The sequence below is a fragment of the Hemitrygon akajei genome, chromosome 5, assembly GCF_048418815.1.
Source record: "Hemitrygon akajei chromosome 5, sHemAka1.3, whole genome shotgun sequence".
Taxonomy (NCBI): domain Eukaryota; kingdom Metazoa; phylum Chordata; class Chondrichthyes; order Myliobatiformes; family Dasyatidae; genus Hemitrygon; species Hemitrygon akajei.
The window spans coordinates 125,294,915-125,309,993 of NC_133128.1; the positions used below are offsets into that span (position 1 = coordinate 125,294,915).

The window sequence follows — 15,079 nt, forward strand, 5'->3', positions numbered from 1 at the left end:
ACTGTCCTCCCTAATACAGAATTCAGTAGCAGAGGGATGGAAGTTGAAAATCTGACTAAGTGAAGGCTGTAGGAGAGAAAAGGCAGGCACTATTTCTAAAGTCAAAATCAAATTTATTCTCATATGTATGAGTACCTGCATTTGCAGGTGCAATGTAAACTTACTTGCAGCAGCATCAAGGCACAATAGCACCCACAAGAAAATCATAAAGATAATTATAAGAAAGAACACAATTGGAAGAAAACAATCCACTGGAATGCAAAGTGGTCATAGTGTGGATATACTAAGGTAGTGATTAGGCTTGTGCAGGTTGGTTAAGAACCAAACGGTTGAAAATATATACAGTTGTAAGAAAAACTTAACTGATTTTCTACATTAATTACTCATAAAATGTGATCTGATCTTCATCTAAGTCACAATAATAGACAAACACAATCTGCCTAAACTAAAAATACACAAACAATTGTATTTTTTGTCAATACTGAGTGTTGTGAAGGAAAATAACGGGTTCTTTGAGTCTCAACAGTAGATGCCTGGACACACACAGTTTTAATAATAAGGAATTTATTTACAAGGGGAAGTCGGGTCAACACAAGCAACTACAATACACAGGAAGCGGTGTGGGGACAGGGTACGGTTACACAGACAAAGAACAAGGGAAAAGCACTACAACAGCTATCCCCCTTGACCTTGGATAGCTGCGGCTCCCTTACCAGGACAAACGATAGACCTTCCCAAACAAATCAATGCACTTACCTTCAATGAGGTGGTCTGTAAGAGAGGCCAAGCCAGGCACATGTCTCACCTTTTATAGCATGGGGCTGGGCGAGATAATCCAATTAAGGTGACCAATAATTTAGGTGTGCATTGATTAGTTGGGAGGTACCAAATGTTGATTGGCATGTGGTGTGTCCTCCAACCAGCCAGGTGGCAGTGCGTCTGTCACATGGCCGGTATCTCTGGATACACTGAGTACGCCATTTAAACAATCACAGTCTAGGTTCAAAAAAGTATGTGAACCTCTGGGGTAATGGTTTCTACAGAAGCTATTTGGAGTCAGGTCTTTCAGTCAATGAGATGAGATTGGAGGTGTGGGTTGTAGAGGTGCCCTGCCCTATATAAAAAACACAAAGTTAGGTCACTGACAGCCTGTTCTTCGCAAGATCTGTTTACTTACACCATGCCTCAATCAAAACACCTTTCAGGGGACCTTAGAAAAAGAATTGTAGAGACGCATGAAGTTGGAAAAGTCTACAAAAGTCATTTGTAAAGACCTGAGTGTTCATTAGTCCACAGTAAGAGAAGTTGTCTCCAAATGGAGGAAACTCAGTACTCCCTAGGAACGGCCATCCTGCAAAGATCACAGCAAGAGCACAATGTGCAATGCCAAATGAGAGGAAAAAGAACCCAAGGGTAACAGCAAAAAACCTGCAGAGATCTCTAGAACTTGCTAAAGTCTCTGTTCATGTATCCGCTATAAGAAAAACACTGAACAAGAATGGTGTTCATGGAAGGACACCACGGAGGAAACCACTGCTCTCCAAAAAAACTCATTCCTCTACATCTCAAGTTTGCAAAAGACCACCTGGATGTTCCACAATTCTTATGGACGAATGAGATAAAAATTGAACTTCTTGGCAGAAATCCACGGCACTGCACACCAACACCAAAACCTCATCCCAACTGTGAAGCATGGTGGAAGGAGCGCATGGTTTGGAGCTGCTTTGCTGCCTCGGGGCCTGGACAGCTTGCAATCATTGAGGGAACAATGAATTCAAAATTGTATCAAGACATTTTACAGGAGAATATCAGTGTAGCTGAGTAGAAGCTGGATGATCCAACAGGACAATGTTCCGAAACACAAGAGTAATTCAACAACAGAATGGTTTAAGAAGAAGAAATTTTGTGTTTTGGAATGGCCAAGTCAGAGACCAGACCTTAAGCTAATTGAGATGCTGTGGCATCACCTGAAGAGGTCTGTTCATGCAAGGTATCCCAAAAATATTAATGAACTAAAACAGTTTTGTGTGGAGGAATGGTCTAAAATTCCTCTTTGCCATTGTGGAAGTCTGATCAGTAGCTACAGGAAATGTTTGGTGGAGGTTACTGCTGCTAAAGGAGGTTCTACCAGTTATTAAATACAAGGGGTCACATATTTTTACCAGCGTGGACTGTGAATGATCGAACAATGTATTCAATAAAGACATGAAAAGTACAATTGTTTGTGTGTTTATTAGTTTAAGCAGATGGTGTTTGTCTATTATTGTGACCTAGATGAAGATCGGACCACATTTTATGAGTAATGCAGAAAACCAGGTAATTGCAAAGGGTTCACAAACCTTCTCTTGCAACTTTTGCTATTATTGAACATGGTGGTTTGGGTGTGAATTCAGAAATTGGAGGTGCAAAAGAACTTGGGAGGCCTGGTTCCAGGATTCCCTAAAGGTTAACTTGCAAGCTGAGTGGGCAGTAAGGAAAGCAAATGCAATGTTCACATTCATTTTGAGAAGACTAGAAAATAAAAGCAGAGTTGTAATGCTGAGGCTTTATAAGTCAATGATCAGATCGCTTTTGGAGTATTGTGACCAGTTTTGGGCCTATTATCTAAGAAAGGATGTGCTGGCTTTGAGATGGTCCAGAGGAGTTGACGAGAATGATTCCAGGAATGAAATGGTTAATGTATGAGGCACATTTGATGTTTCTGGGCTTGTATATGCTGGAGTTTAGAAGAATGGGGGGGGGGTAATCTCATTGAAACCTATTGAATATTGAACGTCATAGATAGAGTAGATGTTGCAAGGATGTTTGTAATAGTGGGGGAGTCTCAGAATACAAGGGAGTCACTTTAGAACAGACATGAGGAATTTCTTTAGTGATGAACCTGAGGAATTCATTGCCACAGACAACTGTGGAGGCCAAATCATTGTGTATATTTAAAGTGTAGGTTGATAAGTTCTTGAGGTTGAGAGGAATAATAAATCTGGAATGGCAGAGACGACTCAATGAGCCAGTTGGTCTAATTCTGTTCCTATGTCTTGTCTCCAGGCATCTATACCTCCTGCCAGGCGAAGTCTGCAAGGAATTGACATGGTTCAGATGGTGGGGATCTTTGGATGTTGCCTTCTTGGGGCAGTGCATCCTGTAGATACTCCTGATGGTGGGGAGGGATGAGCACGTGATACATCAGACTGTCCACTCTCTCTGCGCTTCCTTTGCACCTGCACATTGGAATCGCCATCCTAGACAATGACACAACCAGTCGGGATACCTTCATGAGTACAGCTGCAGAAGCTTGTTAGAGTGTTTGGTGACATGTCGAACCCCATTAACCTTCTGAGAAAGTAAAGGCACTAGCCTGACTTCTTTGAGATCGTGTTGGCAGGAGGATTTTGTGCATGGGGCATTAATCAAGATAATTGAAAGTTGTGATCTGGAACACAGGGGTAATGGCAGATAATAGATACTTTTCTAAAGGGAAATTTTTGAAGGGGGACATCTTCCGTCCTGTTATCAATGGAGTGGTGGTGTTGATGGAGAATTTCTTTCAAAGGCTTGTGAAGGAAGAGCCACAATGCCATTGACCTTCCTATGCTGCAGTGTGATAACTTCTGAGATTTTGACTGGTTGTCAGTTCTTTAGATTTTGAACTGGATTCATAGAAGCAACTGGCATTAGGAACAGACTCTTGATCTCTCAGTCATCCCAGCCGTTTCCCTCCACAGATGCTGCCTGGCCTGCTATGTTCCTCCAGTGTTTTCGTTTCTCTTCATCTCTGTAATGTGGAATTACATTGGGAAGTAGCATGAGCACTCCCAAGGTTGGGTCAGTGGGAAAGGGCATTTGGCTGTGATAATGATGGCAGATGTTGCTGTTTAATAGTACTCTTACTTATTCTGCATACTGAAACTGGAAAAAAAACTTTCATTTATAAGCACCAAGGACATCACAAAGTGCCTGATAGCCAATGAAGCCCACACAGTGGCCTCTTTATTAGGTACCTCCTGTACCTTATGAAGTGGCCATTGAGCATATGTTCATGGTTTTCTGCTGCTGTAGCCCATCCACTTCAAGGTTTGATAAGTTATGCCTTCAGAGATGCTGTTCTGCGCACCACTGTTGCAGGGCATGGTTATGTCAGTACCTCAAACAACCACGCCTTCCTGTCATTTTGAACCAATCTGGCTGTTCTCTCATTAACAACAATGTTTTTACCCATAATTGCCGCTCACTGGATATATTTTGTTTCTAGCACCATTCTCCATAAACTCTTGAGACTGTTGTGTGTGAATCCCAGGAGATCAGTTTCTGAGATACTCAAACCACCCTGTCTGGCACCAACAATCCTTCCACGGTCAAAATCACATAGATCACATTTCTTTCCCATTCTGATGTTTGGTCTGAACCTCTTGACCATGTCTGCAAGCTTTTATGTATTGAGTTGCTGCCACATGATTGGTTGATTAGATGTTTGCATTAACGAATCGTGCGAGTATACCTCACAACAAGTGTATTTTTGAGCTGCAGCCACTATTATAATGTAGGAAACACAAAAAGCCAGTTTGAATGGCACAGTCCTGCAAACAGCAATGTGACAATGATCAGGTCACTTTGTTTCCAGGATGCTGGTGGTGGACAAAATGTTGGCCAGAGCTCTTTGGATAATGTCTTCATTCTTTTGTGAAATGTCTGTGTGTGACCTACTTTGTTTGGGCAGAGAATTGCTTAAACATCTCCCCTGAAGGATGGCATCCTTTACAATGTAGCAGTCTCTCAGTTTCAGCTTCTATTTCCATCTGCACTGCCCTTTGAAGCAACCACCATTAGCTGTGCCGCATGTTACTGGACAAGATTTAACCAAAGAGGGGAGATTTGATAGAGGTGTACAAAATACAGGGGTATAGATAGGGTAAATGCAGGCAGGCTTTTTCCACTGAGGGTGGGTGAGATTTGAACTAGAGGTCATGGGTTAAGGTGAAAGGTGAAATGTTTAAGGGAAACATGAGAGGAACTTCAGTCAGGGTGGTGAGAGTGTGGAATGAGCTGCCAGTGGATGTGGGTCTGATTGCAATATTTAAGACAAGTTTGAATGAGTACATGGATGGAAGGGGTATAGAGAGCTATGGTCATAGTGTGGGTCAGTAGGTGCAGTTAATGTCAGAGAAATGTATACAATATACATCCTGAAATTCTTTTTCTTCACAGACATCTATGAGAACAGAGGAGTGCCCTAAAGAATGAGTTAAAATGTTAGAACTCCAAAGCCCCTCCCACGCACAAACAGCAGCAAGGTAACAATTGGCTAGTCCCATTGGGACGAGACAGAATAGTTTGCCCTGGACTAAATGGGCCAAAGGGCCTGATTATGTGCTGCAGTACTCTATGACCAATACTTAATCCCAGTTCCCTCAGTGATGAAAGAGGGAAGTGAGAAGCAGCAGCTAGGGAGGGGGAGGAAGGACGGCGGCTAAATGGGAGTGGGTGATGCAGAATGGTGGCAAACAGGATGAGTGATGCACAAGAGGAGGTTGGGGAAGAGGACAGGGACAAGGGGGTAGAAATGGGATGCCGCGTTCAGCCAGATGGTGGAGGGGCAGGAACTGAGAGCGGGAGGGTGGTCGGCTTATGGGGGTGGGGACGAGAAGGTGCGAGGACTGACTGGTGTAGCGGTCCGCCTGTGGAGGAGGAAGGAAGGGTATTGAGCAGAACATGAGGGCGCAGTATCTGCTGGGGGAGAGATATCAGTCCTGATGAAAGGTCAAACGACATTGCCAGCATCTGCAGAACCTGTGAAGGAGGGAACTGGTAAACAGAAGAGAGCCTGCACACAGACGCTGGAAATCCGGAGCAGCGCTTACGAAATGCTGGCGGAACTCAGCGGGTCAGGCAGCAGAGGGCGGGGGCGGGGCATGTAGTTGGGGCGGGTCTTACGCCAGGACAACCAATAGCCAATCAGCTCGCCTTTATTTTTAGTGGCGGATTGAAGAGGCGGTGGAGTGTCTGGCGTCATCTTTCGCGTGACGTCATTGCGCGGTCGACGTCGCCCTACGTGGCGCCCCGCTATTGGCTATCTGGGGCGCAGTGTACTGCAGTTACTCACTGCGGCGGATGATACGACCCGGCCCGAGCTCCATGGCAACCGGGCAGGCCGCAGCTGACCATTCCATACACTGCCGAAATCGCTGGCTGGCGCCGCTCCAGGCAGCGGTGTGGAGGGTCATTGAGGGTTGCCAGCCAATTGGTTCTAGCCACATTCACGTAGGACGCCGAGAAGTCGGTGTCACGCGGGTCTTGTAATCACTGCCCGTTGGTCACGTGGGTATTTTCCTGACCACGCGGATCACGGACCTTCCATTGGTCACGTGATTCGTTAAACTGCCGCACCAGCGGAGCAGGTTTTGTTTTAAAGAGGCAGTTGGATTATTACTGTCACATATACCAAATCCATTGAAAAGCTTTTAATTGCATGTCATCCGGACAGATCACGCCTTGCATAAGTTTATATCTCCTCCCCGTGACTGTGTGGGTTTCCTCCCACAGTCCAAAGATGTACCGGTTAGTAGGTTAATTGCCCTGTGATTAGGCTAGTATTAAATATGTGGGTTGCTGGGAGATATGGCTTGTTGGGCCGTATCTCCGAATAAAAATGAAGTACGAAGGAAACAATGCAGAATTTAATACTGCACTGTAGGTAAATACATGGATAGGAGACCCGGCAAATGGGACTAGCTTAGTGAGCACCTTGGTTGGCATAGGCACATCCATGGAGGGAGGGGTGGTGATGCTTTGGGACTGGGAAAATGTTGTGGGGGGGGGGGGGGAAGGTTATCAGACCAAGGGTGGCCATGTGGAACTAGTGTTTTCACTGCTGGCCTACTCTCCCAGCTTAAAGGGTCTTAACCTTTCAGTGAATCAAAACAAGGTTTCTGGATTCAAGGGAACTGCCAAAACAAGTGGTAGAGGCAGTCCCAATTATAATGTTTCAGCTATGTTTATCAGGCATGTGGATAGGAAACTTAAAGATTGTTTATTGTCAATGTTCAGTACACAACTGTAAATGGGAATGAACTGATTGTTCTGAATCCAATGCAGCATAAAAACAATAAGCATGAACACAATTTAAGAAAAACAATAAATATAAAAGTAATTCTATAAAACACAATGTATAAGTAACTGTTCTATACCTATACTGATTGTATGCACATAAAATGATGCTAATGGATGTAGTGGTGGTGGGATGGTTAATGGGCGGAGGTGTTGATCAGCCTGTCAGCTTGGGCGAAAGTAACTGTTTTTGAGTGTAATGGTCCCAGTGTGGTTGCTGTGTAGCCTCTTCTGTGATGGGAGTGGGGCAAACAGTCCATAAGTGGGATCCTTCATGATATTGCTGGCCATTATCCAGCACCTTCCTGTATATACACAGGTCCTTGATGGTTGGTAGACTGGTGCCTCTAAAACTTTAGAGGGATGTTATAAATACAGGCAGCTGGGACTTAGCTCAGATAGGTAACCTGGTTGGCATGGACGAGTTGGGCTGAAGCGTTTGTTTCTATAACTAATATTTGATAGATTGGGCTTGTTGCCTTTGGTACAAAGGAGGTTAACGGATTATAAGGGGAGACAGAGAAAAACACTATTGAAGAGCCCAGACTGGAGTAAGTTGATAAGACCAATGTGATTGTAGTTTATAAGGAAAGGTCTTAAATGTTAGATAGTAGGATTAGAGATGGTGAGGGAAAAACTTTTTTTTTCCCAGTTGAGTAGTGGTCTAAAACAGTGCTTGAAAGGGTGGTAGAGGGAAAAAACATGAAATACTACTTGGATGAGTGCTTGAAGAACCTGGAGGACTGTGGAGAGTGGGATTAGACTGGGTAGCTCTTCTTCGACCAGGCATGTTGGGCCAAGCTGCTTCCTAAATTGTACCAGTTCATAGGTCTGTTCTAGGTTATTGGCATCGTTGGCAGTGATTAGGTATGGATGTAGCTTTCACTAGCAGATGAGCCAGAGCACAGTGAAATTGAGCAATGTTAGAAAGGTAGGAATGAGTAATCTTACAAAGTCTGCCTGAAAAGTGACCTTGGAGTCAAGTACCACACCAAGTTTGGAAATAACATGGTTTAGAATCAGATGGCAGGAAACGGGATAGGGTTAGTTGTTACTTAAGAACCTGTAGTGAGATGCACCCAGTTGGACAAGTCATTTGACAGTGTAACATTGAAAGGGCATTTAGACAGGTACATGGTTATGGGGAGGTTCAGAATGATATGGGCCAAATGCAGGCAGGTAGCTGTAGCTCGAGTAGATAATTTGGTTTATGTGGACGAGCTGGACCAAAGGGCCCTTTTCTGTGCTGTATAACTGACTCCTCGTAGACGTTGCAGAGTTGTAAAGAATTGCTCATTAATTAATGGTGGGCATTAGCATACCTGTGGGAACCAACACCTTTGGATAATGATACTGGTGGGCAAGATGTAAATTAAAAATGTGTGAGATAATGACCATTCCATTGGAGCTGCAGAGGTGATAATAGGAAGGTGACAAACAAGATCTTTGTTGGTAATTCTGTGGCCACATCTGGATAAAAAGGAATTCAATTAAATGTGGTCTAATGAACCAGATGATGTTGCAAAGGCAGTGATGACAATGTGATCTGCAAAAGCTGTTGATAGGTTGAGAAAGATGAGGCAGAATAGTTTCTGTCCCTTGCAGTTACACATAGGATATCATTTGTGAATTTCTGAGAGTCCCTTTGCTGCTATGTCAGAGATGGAAATAAAAGTTCAAGAATTCAGACATCCAGGATCTGGGAGTCAGCAAATAGACTTTAGAGTGTGGCTGGAGATGGAGGAATCATAGTTTGGAGGCTTGAGATTACAGAAATATTGTCTTGGACAAGTTGAGTATGGTGCAACCCTGATGAAAGGTTTCAGCCCAAAACATCATCACTACCTCCTCCCATAGATGCTGTCTGGCCTGCTGAGTTCTGCCAGCATTTTGTGTTTTTATTTTTTTCCAGCATCTGCAGATTCACTCGTGTTGCCTTTGAGTATGGTGCATGCCTCCTTCTCATTGCTACCTTCAGGGAGGAGGTACTGGAGCTGGATGACCCTACTCTGTTCTGCACTGTTCAAGAACACTTTGTTCTTCCACTTTTTCCACTGTTCATTTATTGTAATTGCTGCCTGTAAGGATTTTTGCAAGTTCTCCCCGTGACTGTGTGGGTTTCCTCCGGCTGTCCAAAGACATGCCAGTTGGTAGGTTAATTGGCCATTATAAATTGTGCCATGATTAGGATGGGATTAAATCTGGGGATTGCTGGGTGGCACAGCTCAAAGGGCTGGAAGAGCCTATTCTATGTTATATCCCAATAAATAGTAATATTTTGTGACTTTTAGTTGAGCACCTTGGCTCCATCTGCCACAAAAGGTAGGATTTCCAGGTGCCACCAGTTTCGGTTTGACTTCCCATTTCCATTCTGATGTGTCAGTGCTTGGCCTCTTCTACTGCCATGATGACGCCACACTCAAGTTGGAGGAGCAACACCTCAGTCTATCTGGGTAGCCTCCAACCTAATGAATTGATCACTGATTTTTGATAACTTCTGGTAATTTCTCACTTCTTCCCCTTCTCTCTTTTTCCATTCCCCATTCTGGCTCCCCTCTATTCCCTTCTCATCATCTGCCCATCTCCTCCCTCTGGTATCCTTCCTCATTCTCTTTCTCCCATGGTCAATTGTCCTCTCCTATCAGGTTCCTCTTCCTCCATCTCTTTCCCTCTTCCACCTATCACCTCCCAGCTTCTTACGTATTCCCCCATCCCCCATTCACCCACTCACCTTCTGCCTCACCTGGCTTTGCCTATAACCTGGCAGCTTGTACTCTTTCCTCTCCCCAACATTCTAGTTTCTACCCCTTCCTTTTTAGTCCTGATGAAGTATCTTGGCCCAAAATGTCAAATGTTCATTCATCTCTGTAGATGCTGCTTGACTGCAGAGTTGTTCCAACTCCAGAATCACATGTTACTTATTTTTATGTCTTGCACAGTACTGCTGCTACAAAACAAAAAAATTCATGAAGTATGTCAGTGATAATGATTCTGAGAGTGCATGAAGGTCTTGAGACTCAATCGAGGACAGTTAAATTGAGACATTAATGCTGAGAAAGTTATGGAATCCCATTAAAAGTGGAAACTAGAGAACAAATAATAACAGTGCCCAGGGGCACCTTCAGGGGAGAATGTTTTGTCTAAACTCGTTGAATTATTTGTATAGATGAGAAAGTAAGGGTAGATAAGGATAACTCAGTAAATGCAATTTATCTGGACTTCCTAAAGGCCTTTGATAATCAACTAATGAATAAACTGGAAGGATACATGCAGTCAGTGGTCAAGTAGCAGAATGAAAAGCTTGCTGGCCGTAGGTCAGGTTAGCAGAGAATAGGGGAGCTGAGTGGCATAGGTGGAGAATTGCTGTCGCAAAGATCAGTGTAGAGATATGCAACTGGGAATGAAAAGTACATAACTTACTCACTTTGCAAATGCCATGGTGTTGTAATGGTTGTAGGGGGTAGTGAATTGTAAATACTTCAGCAATCAGTAAACTTATAGAATAGATGCATTTGGCAAATAATTTAAAACCGTGATTATGTTATTAAGGATTGGAATGATAATGGAGGACCATATTGGTATTGCTGTTGGTTTATTATTGTCATATGTACCAAGGCATAGTGAAAAGCTTGTCTTGCATTGTTTCTACAGATCAAATCATTACACAGTGCATAGAGTTAGAATAAGGTAAAACAGTAACTATGCAGAATAAAGTGTAAAAGCTACTGAAAAAGTGCAGTGCAGGTAAACGATAAAGTGTAAAATCGTAACGAGGTAGATTGTGAGGCGAAGGGTCCATCTTATAGGAGATCCAGTTAAGAGTCTGGTAATGGGATAGAAGCTGTCCTTGAATCTGTTGGTAAGTGCTTTTAGGCTTTTTGTATCTTCTGTCTAATTTGAGAAAGAAGAGAGAATGTCTGGGGTGGGTGGCGTCTTTGATTATGCTGGCTGCTTTACTGAAGCACTGAGAAGCAGAGACAGAGTTTATGGAGGGGAGGCTGGTTCCTCTGATGTGCTGAGCTGTGTCCACAAACTCTGCAGTTTTGTGCAGAGCAGTTGCCAAAGCAAACTGTTAAATCAAGTTGTTGGTAGGAATTGATGGGGACACGCTGAATTTCTTTAGCCTCCTGAGGAAGTAGAGGCATTGCTGAGCTGTATTGGCCCTAACTAAGTAGAATGGGTGATGTCCACACCTAGAAACTTGAAGCTTTCATTCCTCTCAACGGCAACACATTGATGTAGACGGGAGCATGTGCTCTGTCCTCCTTTCTGAAGTCAATGACCAGTTCTTTTGTTTTGTAGATAATGAGGGAAAGGTAGTTGTCACAACAGCGCAATGTGGCATGGAATGATAAATCGGAGAGGAACAAAGTGCAAAAATGCAAATTACCAGAAGTAACAATCCAAGTTAATAACACTGTTCCAAATCTTAATGACAAAGAATTCTACAGATGCTGGAAATCCAAAGAAACACACACAAAATGCTGAAGGAACCCAGCAAGCCAGGCAGATTGGCTTCTTTCCCCCTTATTTTCAAGAAGGGATTTGAAAAGTAGGAAGGTTTGCTTGCTTCAGCTGGATCAGATAAAAAGGATACAGAAGTTCTGAAAGGGTGTTACTAAAACTTACAAGGATGGTACAAGAAATATAGATTTTCAAGTTATATAAACATATTAGGTACCTCCTATACCTAGTAAACTGGTCACTGAGTCATAGTCTTCTGCTGCTGTAGCCCATCCACTTCAAGGTCCGATGTGATGTGTATTCAGAGATGCTCACCACTGTTGTAACGCGGTGATTTGAGTAAATGTTACCTTCCTGTCAGCTTGGATCAGTCTGGCCATTCTCCTCTGACCTCTCTCATTAATAAGGCCTTTTTGCCTACAGAACTGCTGCTCATTGGATTTTTTTTGTTTTTCACAACATTCTCTGTACAGGTGTATCTAATAAAGTGGCCACCGAGTTTATATAATTTTCAGCACTCCAGTTGGTTCCATATTCTCACCATTCTTCAGGTAAACCAGTTACCCGTGAATGCCCTATTTGTATGATCATACTTATGATCCTTGGTTTGGCCTTGCTCACGGGTGGAAACCATTTCTGTGACTATCTTCATTATTGTAAACGTGTATTCAGGCTCGGTACCATGTCCAGTTAAATGGAGCAGCCTTTGGTTTCATTGGGCCAATGACTCCCACTGACCAGCCGTGTTCTAAAATGGTTTGGGGTAACGAACTTGCTGGCTTCGGACGTTTGCAGCAACCCCCTTGGGCCGGTCATGCAAGTGCACTGCCTGGGGTAGCAAAGGGCTCTGAGCATTTGTGGAATTGTACCTGACATGGCTTTCTGGGGGGATGTATAGGAAGATAGGAACCAAAGGAACCCAATTAGCCCCTTGGGCCTTTTACACATTGTTATGTCAAGGTGATCGATATCTTGGTGCCATGTCCATAGCTTTGGTTACCTTGTGCTCATTAACCTTCAACTTGCATATAGTAGCCATAAATCTCAGTACTGCACCTGACCTACTAAATGTCGAGATTGGGCTAAGCTGAAGCTATGCCAGAGGTTTACTTTGTACCTGATCTAGTAAGAATGTTTAAGAGTCAGCCAATGCAAATTGATTTTTTCCCTTTATAAAATAAAACGTTTTATTTTCAGTCACTCTGCAGAGTTGGCAAAGGTGATACGGAGTAGTTGGAAACCCTGCAGCAGGTATTTTGGTGAGACATCTCATTTCTGGGTTTGTATCATCTGTATACACTCTGATTTCATGGGCTAATTTGAGGGAGTATGTGATGAACCTTGTGTAGGCACCTTTAACCTTGCATTCGCCGTATGATATTGCGTGACATTGTAGTTTTGCATTAGTAGTGTCCCATATTCCTTCCTCCACTTTGCATACTCAAGGGGATGAAATGGTTCTCCATGGGTCCCAGCTACCCTTTTGCTTGTTGTCCTGGAGACTATTTTTCAAATGTTCTTCAAGACTTAGTTGTTTTTTAGGTTGTTAGGGATGGTTTTGGGGACAGAAAGGGGAGTTACGGGTCCGGTTTAGGGACAGGGTTGTGGGGAAATTAGCGGTCAGGCCAGAGTCTAGGCCTCTGCTCCATGTTTGAAGGCTGCGTTGTGGATGGTGATGAAGGACATCTATGGTCAGATGTTTGGCCAGCAGAGCAGTGAGGACAAGGGTTGATGCACCTCTCCCCCAGGTCAGTGAGTTGTCAGCCGGGTTCAAAAATCAAAGTTTTGTGCAGGCAGGAGGCACAAGGGCCAGTGACCCCCCCCCTATATCTCACCCTCCACTAAGCAAATCATTGTGAATAGAATTCAAGTCCTAGACTTTGGTGTCCTGTCATTAGCGGGTCTGGTGTTTGATGTCTTCAGTCGTTGTCATCAGCGAATCCTGGGGCCACACTGAAGATCGAGGTCCGTAGGTTGATTGGAAATTTGTAAGTCAAGGCCTGATGGTCAGAGTCACTGGGGAAGTCAAAGGCTACAAATCTGTGAGTCTGCTGGAGGCTAGAGGCCGGAGATGGTCTGTGCTGGGGTCAGAGGACTGAGTATGTGCGTAGGTGTGTGGTTAGGTAGGAGGGAGGAGAGAAGCTAGAGTTGCTGCTGCTGTTTTGTTGCTTGGTGTGTTCTGTTATTTCACTGAGTATTGTGGGCATGCTCTATTGGAGCTGGAATGTGTGGCCACATTTGTGGGCTGCCCCAGTACAGCCTTGGGCTATGTTGGTAGTTCATGCAGACGACACATTTCACTGTATGTTTTGATGTGAAAAGTAAAATGAATCTGAAGCGTGTTGATACAGTATGTCTTGGCAGCCCAAATCATCCTTTCTGCACCCAATGATTAATATTTTAATCAACTCAATCAGATCACCTTCTAAATTTTCTAAACTCACGCGATGCCATCCTTTTAGAATGTAACCTCTGAAGTCCCAATGTCATTCCAGGGAGTTTAGGCTACATCACCTCCAAGGCAAACTATCCTGCAGTCTAGTGCGCAGACTAAATGTGGAACTGTAGACCACCCAAGACTGTTTGATATTAGACTGCTGTTCTCCAAGTAAAACGGTTAGCTCTGGATTTAATGGAGATTCCAGCAGCAGACCCACATTTGTGGCTAGATTGTGCAGCAGATTGTCTCCACTGCCTACAGACTAAACTGCTCCATCTCTTGTGTGTCATATTAAAAACTATAACTTAATACATAAGCACAGCAGATGGTTGTTCAGACCTTTCAGCATGAATCATAAGTCCAATTACAGCCTTGTTCCCTATCCCTTAATAGTCTTACCGAACAAAGGTCTGGTATCTGAATTTCGAAGACTTCGGTAGGTTTTCTTGGTGGTGAGTATCCCAATTTCTATCTGATTGAAGTGTTTCCTAACATCACACCACTCTAGTTTTAAGCTTAAGATCCTTTAGATCTGTTGTGTCCCAGCAGAGGAAACAATTTCCCTATAGCCACCTTATTAAATCCTCTAATCTTAGTTGCAGTATCTCTTAATAATCTAAACTCCAGGGAATGTATGCCCAGCATGTGCAATCCATTCTTGTAAATAAATCATTTTATCCTTCACTGGTGTGTTATCAGAAATGCACCATTATAATAGAGTAATTTTTTGAATGCTGTGGAATCTGAACTGGAATTTATTGTTAAACTAGGACCAAGGTGCCAAAGCTTTTGTAAAGAGCATTACTTTCTTGTTCTGCTGGACAAACCACTTAATCCAATACATGAATCTCGAGGAACGGTATGTTTGTGTATTGAGTTTTGGACTGTCCAGAACTCCCAATGATCAATATGGAAGAGAGAAGATTTGGCAAAAAATCCTGTCATAGGAGCAGAATTAGGCCATTCAACCCATCAAGTCTGCTCTGCCATTCCTTCACAGTTGTTTTATTATCCCTCTCAATCCCATTCTCCTGCCTTCTCCCTGTAACCTTTGATGCCCTGATTAATTAAGAA

The 15,079-nt window shown here is 43.5% G+C and overlaps 1 protein-coding gene across 5 annotated transcripts in view; it reads left to right on the top strand.

Annotated features, from left to right (window-relative positions):
- map3k13 (mitogen-activated protein kinase kinase kinase 13) overlaps positions 1-15,079 on the top strand; it is a 179,956-nt gene that overhangs the window by 70,779 nt on the left and 94,098 nt on the right. Inside the window, exon 1 of one of the 5 annotated variants that reach the window (XM_073046406.1) lies at positions 14,427-14,457. The exons of the other annotated variants lie outside the window; for them this stretch is intronic. The gene's annotated coding sequence lies outside the window, so the exon portion shown is untranslated. Of the gene's footprint in view, positions 1-14,426; positions 14,458-15,079 lie in introns of those variants that run through there. 5 annotated transcript variants of the gene reach the window in all.